At 33.2% G+C, this 10,203-nt stretch overlaps 1 pseudogene; it reads left to right on the forward strand.

Annotated features, from left to right (window-relative positions):
• The first annotated feature begins 2,352 nt into the window (after positions 1–2,352).
• Positions 2,353–5,954, forward strand: LOC145960054 (uncharacterized; annotated as a pseudogene).
• Positions 5,955–10,203: the final 4,249 nt, after the last annotated feature.

Here is a 10,203-nt window from a genome sequence, read left to right on the forward strand (position 1 = left end):
AAACCCAAAGAGTTCGCGGATTTTCGCTTCCGTCGTGCTGCTCTCGCGGGTAGTCAGAAACTGACTAAGTTTACGCGACGGGCGGGTCTATTTTATACTGGTGGGTCGATTGTTTTTGCGCCACTCTTTTTTACAGTTTGGAATGCGGTACATATTTCGCGGTGTTTTCGCGCGTCTGTTCTGAGTAAACACGAGTTTCTGATAAAGGATAATCATGACTGCTCTTGCTCTTTCACGTACCCTCAGAATTTCGTAAACGAAAAATTTCTAACGGAAATCAGGAATGAAAGCACAAGTTGGAACCTCAACCGAACAGGTTTTTGTTCGGGTGCTATGAAACGATACGGTCACCTTTCTCGACGCTCCGGATGGGCTCGTCGGATCGTCAGGATTCGAAAGAAGAGGAGACTCAAACTTGTGCGATCATTTACGGTTTTACTTAAATAAAGATTTATTTGTCCAAAGTTAATGACAGTGTACAAGTGTGTATCCCAAAGCTGCCAAATCTCCGACGCAAACAACATGCAACACGTCGTGGAGGGGGTAACGAGGATGTGAGCGTAAGCGTACGTGTGAGTTCGGCGTTTCGGCTAGCTTCGGATAATAGAAGAGGACAGAATACTGTTTTCTGTCTTCTTCTTACCAACGAAAGCGACGGCCGACGCGCGACGCTGCACGCTGCTCGCTCCTCGATATCTCGATACACGCTCAATATGTTTCTCTCTTATAGCTTTTCCTTATCGTATAATATATTTATTATATATACAGGGTGTCCCATTTTAATCGATCACCCCGAATAACTTTTTTAATTTTGATTGTAGAAAAAAACGTTTCAAACAAAAGTTATATGGTTTCAAGGGGGACATGACATGGTGCCATTAGTTTGACCTTGAAGAGTCAGCTGAAAGTCACGTGAAGGTCACCTTCAACTTCTTAAATGGGACACCCTACATGCTTTTGCATATTCTTCTAGCTCATCTCGAGAGCTTTCCAAAACACTATAATTAAGTTAGTTTTCATTAAGTACTTTCCGAGTTATGAGGCTTGAAATAATTTCTTAATTTTACATAAACCGTAAAATATCTTGTAAAATATTCATTTTTTGATTATCTTACTTTAATACTTTTATGTACAAAATAATGAGAGGAATCAATCGGTGTAAAGAAAACACATAATTGTTTCGAAAAAAAAATGTAATTTGCAATTAATTAAATTTGTTTTCTTAAAAATAACTGTTTTCTTTTATGTAAAATTAAGAAATTATTTCAAGCCTCATAACTCGGAAAGTACTTAATGAAAACTAACTTAATTATAGTGTTTCGGAAAGCCCTTGAGATAAGCTACAAGAATATGCAATAAAAAATAGGGGGTTCCGTTTAAGAAATTGACGGTGACCTTCACGTGACCTTCAGGTGACTCTTCAAGGTCAAACTAATAGCACCATCTTATGTCCCCCTTGAAGCCATACAACTTTTGTCTGAAACACTTTCTAATAAAACTCTTCCTCATCGAGATATTCGACCGTCCAGACTTTTTTAACACCCAGTATATGTATACAGGGTGTTCTAAAAAGGTATGTCAAAAATTTAAGGAGATATTCCTCACACCTGAAGGATGAAAAAATGTTATATGGACATAGATGCGGAAATGCTTATTTCACTCACTTACTCTGATTCTTCTGCTTGTAAAATAATTGCACACAGCTTGAACTTGGAATAATTTTCAATGACACCAGTTATTTCCTTTGCTTGCTAAAATACGATCAGTGAATGAAAGACAATAATACTTGCATATTACTCTTTTTTTCTATGTAACAAAATATACTTGTTTTTTCGAGATTGTGCGCACAGAACATATAATCTGGAAAAAAATCTTTGAAAAAACAGTCTTTTGCTTATCTGTATTTTTAACTAAAAATTGAGATTATGTGTATTTTAATAGTAGTTAGTACCATTTGATATCAGATGCGATTTGTATGTGCGCACTGATTAAAAAATCCCAGAGGCGATTTTTATTCGTGAGCTGGTTGTAATATTTCATACCAGATGCGGTTTGCATGTACGCATTGATTAAAAAATAATCCCAGAGGTGATTTTTATTCGTGAGCTGGTTGTAATATTTCATACCAGATGCGGTTTGCATGTGTGTTCTAAATAAAAAAAATATTTATATTTTCAAAACATCTATTATATCACACAATAGTTAATTTTTTAGTAATATAATTATTGTGTATTTAGTAATATATTAATTTTTACTAATAAATGAAGATAAACAAAAGACTGCACTTTTCCAGAGATTTTTTTCGAGATATATAAATAAATAATAAAATATATAATTATGACATAACACCTTATTTTTTTAACATTTTACAAAATACTAATCTTTATTTTTCTTTGCAGGCGACAGTTACTAAAACGGATAAAGGCTCAAGAAATTAATGACTCCAGAATCATTAAGAATATTAACAATGAATCCATCGATTTTAAGAAATCGGTAAAATTATTTCCCGATACGATGGATTCGAAAGTTAATATTCAAACAATGCTATGTCAAGAGTCAAATATAGGTATGTCTAATGTAAAAACTGAACTTTGTAAAAATAGCAAAGATTCAAATGACTCCAAAAGCATGGATATTAGCGATGAATCCATCGACTTTGAAAAATCGGTAGAATTATTTCCCGATACGATAGATTCGAAAGCTAATAGTCAAATAATGCACTATCAGGAGTCAAATACAGATATGTATAAAGTAGAACAAGATGTCGAATTTTGCGAAGATGACAAAGATTTTGTTATCCAAAATAGCCCTCTGGATATGAATCGTATTCAGGAAAATTTGCCTCAAGGCCGTCGCATTGTTGACATTTCTTTTCTATGGAATGAAATCCATAGAACATTCGATAATCATGCACGAGGAATAGAGTGCCAATTAAAGATTGGAAACTCGTAAAATCTTGTCGCTATGGGTTTAAGACACAGTTGTTCTTCAAATGCCAAATGTGTCATTACCAAGCCAAAATCTGGTCAGAACCCACAGAACCGGAAACATTGGACATTAATACGGCTGCTGTAACAGGAACTGTTACAATTGGAATTGGCTTTGCTCAGCTAGAAGAGCTGTGTGCATCCATGGATATTCTATGTATGGCCGATAAAACTTATGTAAAATATCGAGAAAATGTAATCGATAATTTCGAGAAAACAGCCGTGGAAAATATGAAAATGGCTGCCGAAGCTGAAAAGCAACTTGCTCTTGAGAGAAATGAAACTATAAACAGTATTCCATATATAACCGTTGTAGCAGATGGTAGTTGGATGAAGAGATCGTACGGCAACGCCTACGATTCTCTTTCCGGCGTTGGTGCTATAATTGGTTACCGCACGAAGAAGGTACTCTTCGTTGGTGTCCGCAACAAATTTTGCTCCATCTGTGATTTTGCGGAACGAAACCAAATCGAACCAAGATATCATAAATGTTACAAAAATTTCGATCGTAATGCAAGCTCTACAAGCATGGAGAGCGACGCCATTGCAGAAGGTTTCAAAAGTAGCCTGGAAATGCATGGAATAATTTACAGAACGGTTATTGCTGATGGTGATAGTAGCGTTTATCAGGCCATCTTTGATAGCAAACCATATTGCGAACAACAGATAACCGTAAAAAAAATAGAATGCACCAATCATTTACTTCGCAATCTGTGCAAAAAGTTGAGAGCTGTAGCAATGACAACTCAACAAAAAATGCATAGAAAGCTTTGTTTTGTTCAGCTATGAAATGTTGTAAAAAACAACATATTAAAAATACGAAAAGAGATAGTAAAAGCAATTGATTTGCGAAAAGAAGAAATGCAACCTGATCATAAAAAGGCTATGGAATTACAAAAAAATATACTAAATATTCCTAGCCATATATTTGGTGAACATAAACGATGTAAGGAACGCGGTATAAGTGACTGTGATGAAACGAAGAATTATGTACCGTTTCTCAAACAACACGGTCTTTATCAGAAAGTAGAGACTGCTATCGTTTATTTGAGTGGACTGCTATCGTTTATTTGAGTGGATATTCCGACAGCTTATTGCGGAAATTCACCAACAATCCTGCAGAATCATTTAATTCAATAATTTGCAAAGAAATTGCTGGAAAGCGTATTAATTTTACTAACAGAGGTTCCTATAATGCTAGAGTTGCGAGAGCAGTTGGGCAATATAATACCCAATAAGTTCTCACGCAAGTGCATAAAAATATGAGTAAAAATGTTCCTCCCATTGTCGAAACTGTGGAAAAGCGACAAGTAAAAGTTGCAAGAACCAGAGAATCTCGAGAAATGAATGGAAGATCAAAAAAATTTTAAAGAGAACAAGGAATAGATAGTTATTATGGCCCACAATCACGAAAACCAGATCTTTCACCCGATGTTTTTGAGCAACTTCGACAAAATCATTTGGAAAAGTTGTTTGAAAATGGGAAAAATTGAAGACAAATAGAACGTGATACTGTGAAGCAAAGTGAATCAGATTTGTGGCAGTCGTTGAGACAAGAAATGTGTTAACGGCGTCTAATTTTGGAATCGTATGTCGCATGAGACCGACAACATCTTGCGCCGCAATTGTAAAGAACATTTTGTTCCCTCCCTCTATCGATACCGCGGCTATCAAATATGGTCGCGAGATGGAAAGAATTGCAAAAAAAGAATTAGCCGTAACATTAAAAAAGGAGATTAAAGTTTGTGGATTATTCATTGATATTGAAAATCCATGCTTAGGTGCTTCTCCTGATGGACTCATAGATAAAGATGGTCTGGTAGAAATAAAATGTCCTCTGTCAGCTGAGAATTTAACTGCAGAAGAGGCAATAAAGACGCTACCTCAACTGAAAGGCATCTTTGATAAGAAAAATCCAAATAAGATGAATCGGAATCATCGATTTTTTTATCGAATTCAAGGCCAATTAAATATAACGCAGCGAAATTATTGTATTTTTGCTATGTGGACGCCAAAAAGCTTAAAAATAGTACGTGTCGATAGGGATAATGAATTTTGGAAAAAACAAATGCTGCCCTATTTAACACGTTTTTATTACGATTGCATGCTTTCAGAAATCTTGGATAGTCGGCATAATAGACATATGCCAATTAGAAATCCAAGATATATAATAGAAGCTCAACAAGAAGCAGCTGAAAAAATAATTAACCGAAAAAGTCATCACTATGTAATATGAAAGACGAAAATATTGAAAACATTCAATGTTGCGAATCGAATATTTTACCGATGGAAGAAACTATTACTGCTGTTACTGCTTTGAATGCAGAACAAGATGACGATTGCATCGTTGTCAATTACTCGCAAAATAAAGAAGAGCTAACTGAAAACGATATGGCAAGACAGAAAGAGTTTCTCGATAACTCGATTGCTCCTTTTAATTTAGTAAAAAATAATGTATTGCCTATACATAGCAAAATAAACGACGAATCATTAGATCGATTTTTACGAGTCGTAAGAAATAATTCTCATTTTGAAACACAAAGTGTGTTATATTTGGAATATCCTCATATAATTGAAGCAAGTCGTAGTGACAAAAGCTTACAAATTATTGGAGGGAATTGCAGTGATCACTGGCGATGTATATTTTTCGACGGTACCAAGCTTCGAGTGTACGACAGTATACCTGGTTGTACATACGATAAATTGGTATCTAAAGAAAGAAATTACATTCATCGCCGTTATCCACAAATAAGTGCCAATAATATAATATTTGAAAAGGTTCAAACACAACCTGATGGCACTTGTTGTGGAATTTATGCTGCAGCTTTCGCTACAACTATAGCCTTAGGAGGAAATCCTTGCAATGAGAAATATTCCAATCGCGTGGAATATATGAGGCAACATTTTCTTAACATTATCGCAGAAAATGAACTGTCGCCTTTTCCAAAGTGGTCAAAATTCCAATAAACATCTTTGGAAAAAGCCTCAAATGCAAATGACTCGTTTGCAATTTTCGGAGAGACGAAAATATATATTATGGTTGCGTTCTCACGGGAATGGGCGATGGAGGGGTCCATTCTATTCTCAAATATATTGTATAATGAATCTCGATGTTTATTCAACTGAATAAACCTTTGACAAATAATTACATTGAATATAAGTTATACATTCAGCCCAATTACTACACGTAATATTTATATAAATATTTAAAAAATATAAAAATGTATATATATTGTTATAAAAATGAAAGCCTGAAAGAACTAACAGTAATATAAAATCAAATATAAAAATAAATAATATACAAAATATTTAAAAACAATATATATATAATATTTTTGTACATATAAATAAAAATAAAATATGTAATAAAGCAGAAATAGAAACAGAGAGAGAGAGAGAGAGAGAGAAAACAGAGTACAAATATATGTAACTTTTTTCCTTACTTTTTTCTCTATATTTTTATAAAGAGGAAAATATTCATACTTTTGTGTTCCTTGAAATCTTCTACGCATAATAAATTGATTATACAATCTTATTAGATATATTATCCAGAGTAATCTTGTGTGTGTGTGTATGTATATATATATATATATATATATATATATATATAGGGTGCGTTCCGAATTACGCATGAAGCGCGTAGACTGCATAGAAAATCGTTCCGATTTAACCAATGCGCGCATTGGTAGCGCTTTAGTAGCGCTGAGAATTCTCTAGATTGTACTAACCGTACTAAATTCTTAGCACCCTTCCAGCGCATTGACTGCCTCTACTCTCGACTTGAGGCAGTTGATGCGTTGATGCGTTTATGCGATCTATGCGTTTTATGCGTAATTCGGAACGCAATAACAGATAACAGATTCTTTGTGACGATGGAAAAACAACAATTATATGAATTTCCAGTTTTAATGAATTGAAGAAACTAATGAAATAATAACTTTGTTTTTAAATAAAAATGATATGGAGAAAGCAAGCCAAGCTAATATTAATATATTATTTTACCTTAATTTATTATTTCATTTTATTTATATTTATTATTTATTTATATTTATATTTATTATTATTAATATTTATTTATGTCTATATTTATTATTATTTATTTATATTTATTATTTATTTTTTTATTTTATTTGTATTTATTATTTTATTATATTTTTATTTATTTTTTTTACTATTTTACCATTTTCAAATCGTATTAGCGCATAGAATGCGCAGATACCGTTCCAAATAATTAAAGCGCTTCATGCGCATTGATAAAACGGAACGATTTCGAAGCGCTGCGCAACAGTAATGCAGTCTATGCGTTACATGCGTAAATCGGAACGCATCCATATATATATACAAAATAGGGGGTATATATATATATATATACAAAATATATATAAAATAGGGGGTTCCATAAAAAATTAAACCTTCATGTGACATTTTTGCTTATTACTTAATAATTATTGCGAATTTTGCAAAATGGTAGAGGACTTTTCTTCTTAGTTTGACCCAATCTATCATTACTTTTCGTTTGTAATATATATATATATATATAGAAAAAATATGTAATTGTTAATTGCAAATTACATATTTTTTTTTAAAACAACTATGTTTTTTCTTTACACCAATTGATTCCTCTCATTGTTTTGTATATAAAAGTATTAAGGTAAGATAATCGAAAAATGAATATTTTACTAGATATTTTATGGTTTATGTAAAATTAAGAAATTATTTCAAGCCTCATAACTCGAAAAGTACTCAATCAAGAAAGACTTTATTATAGTGTTTTGGAAAGCTCTCGAAATAAGCTATAAGAATACATAATAAAAAATAGGAGGTTTCATTTAAAAAATTAAACCTTCATGTGACATTTTTGCTTATTACTTAATAATTATTGCGAATTTTGCAAAATGGTAGAGGACTTTTCTTCTTAGTTTGACCAAATCTATCATCACTTTTCGTTTGGTCTCTCACGAATCGGACACCCTGTATATATATATATATATATATATATATATATATAAGATTACTCTGGATAATATATTTAATAAGATTAAATGAATCAGTTTATTTCCATAAAAGATTCCAAGGAACACAAAAGTATGAATATTTTCCTCTTTATAAAAATACAGAAAAAAAAGTAAGGAAAAAAGTTACAAATATATTAGCACTCTGTTTTCTCTCTCTCTCTTTCTCTCTCTCTCTCTGTTTCTATTTCTACTTTATTACATATTGCATTTTTAATTATACAGGGTTTGTCAAAAGTGTGGAAACCCCTAAATATCTCACAAACGGTGCATTTTAGAAAAAAATGTTTCAGGCAAAAGTTGTTTGGTTTCAAAGGGGCCATAAGATGGTACCATTGGTTTGACCTTGAAGAGTCATTTGAAGGTCACGTGAAGGTCACTCCAATTTTTTTAAATGGAATACCCTATATATTTTTGCACACTCTTGTAGCTTATCTCGAGAGCTTTCCAAAACACTATAATTAAGTACCTTTTCGTTAAGTACTTTTTGAGTTATGAGCTTGAAATAATTTCTTAATTTTACATAAACCGTAAAATATCTTGTAAAATATTCATTTTTCGATTATCTTACCTTAATACTTTTACGTACAAAATAATGAGAGGAATCAACTGGTGTAAAGAAAACACATAGTTGTTTTGAAGAAAAAATATGTAATTTGCAATTAACAATTCCATACTTTTTCTTTAAAACAACTATGTGTTTTCTTTACACCAATTGATTCCTCTCATTATTTTGTACGTAAAAGTATTAAGGTAAGATAATCGAAAAATGAATATTTTACAAGATATTTTACGGTTTATGTAAAATTAAGAAATTATTTCAAGCCTCATAACTCAAAAAGTACTTAACGAAAAGGTACTTAATTATAGTGTTTTGGAAAGCTCTCGAGATAAGCTACAAGAATATGCAATGACAAATAGTAGGTTCCATTTAAGAAATTTAAGGTGACCTTCATGTGACCTTCAAATAACTCTTCAAGGTCAAACCAATGATACCATCTTATGGCCCCCTCGAAACCATAAAACTTTTGTCTGAAACATTTTTCTCTAAAATGCTTTGTTTCCGAAATAATTGCGTGCGTTAATTAAAATGGCTCACCCTGTATATATACAGGCTGATTCAAAATAACCCCCATGTGCCTGAAATGACACATTCTTGAATCAATTCTAAGACGATTTTTCCTTTGGCAAAATTTCGACCGAACCTTAGTTTATGAATTATTAAAGGAAGTAGTTAACGTATGACGGATCGAATACAAGAGGCAGGCAAGGGTGGCGCGATTCACCGTCAGACGCGGGTGCTTACGCAGGGCGCCTGCTGCGATTAGCTGGTCGCTATACACATACAGACACACATGCGAATGCATACATTCTCTGTCTGTCTGTCTGTCTGTCTGTCTGTCTGTCTGTCTGTCTGTCTGTCTCTCTTTCTCTCTCATTCGCTCACTCACCTGTAATTTTTTTTTTTTTTTACGAGAGAGGGGAAAATGCATTTTATGCATACCCACCGGTCGATCCAGTGAGTTATGTGGGACTCGAGTACCAAGTCGAATTACCAACTCGGTACTCCCTACCCACTAAAAACCCCTCTCTTTTCACGAATTTCCTTTGACACACTGTCCCTCTGACTTCCCGAGATCTGTTTTCACATAACGTCAAGAAATAGTTATTATTACCTTGTTCGATGACTTTTGATGTATTGCTGTAATTGCTTGAAGGAGAAATGAATTTTCCGATAGATCGTACGTTCTCAAATTTAACGTAGATATCACGTTGCAAAAGACAAGAAATCCACACTAAATTATTAACTGAAAGTTTTTCTTCTTTCATGAACTGTATTCTTTTATAAACTTTAACGTAATCACATTTATTTACTCACTCGATGAGACGAGAAAACTAATGACTCTATCACTAATCACTATTAATCACTGTCGAATAATAACTGTTGGCGATTAGAAAATCACTCGATGAAAGAAATACGCGCGGACACGTTACTACACGACGCGACGACGCGTCAATGCGACGATAATTATTCGGCGACTGCAAGCAGTTTTTTGTCATTGTAGGTTGCGGTAGGTCAAGGTACTACTGGCGCTATCGAACGCGATCATGTGTTCGATTAAAGAATGCGGTAAACATAATAAACATTTAACATATTAATATTATTATTATCATGAATGTGTGTGATATCCATACATCGTATA

The sequence above is a fragment of the Camponotus vicinus genome, unplaced genomic scaffold (genome assembly GCF_025532165.1).
Source record: "Camponotus vicinus isolate PSW18456_S1 unplaced genomic scaffold, iyCamVici1.0 SCAF_10, whole genome shotgun sequence".
Classification (NCBI taxonomy): Eukaryota; Metazoa; Arthropoda; class Insecta; order Hymenoptera; family Formicidae; genus Camponotus; species Camponotus vicinus.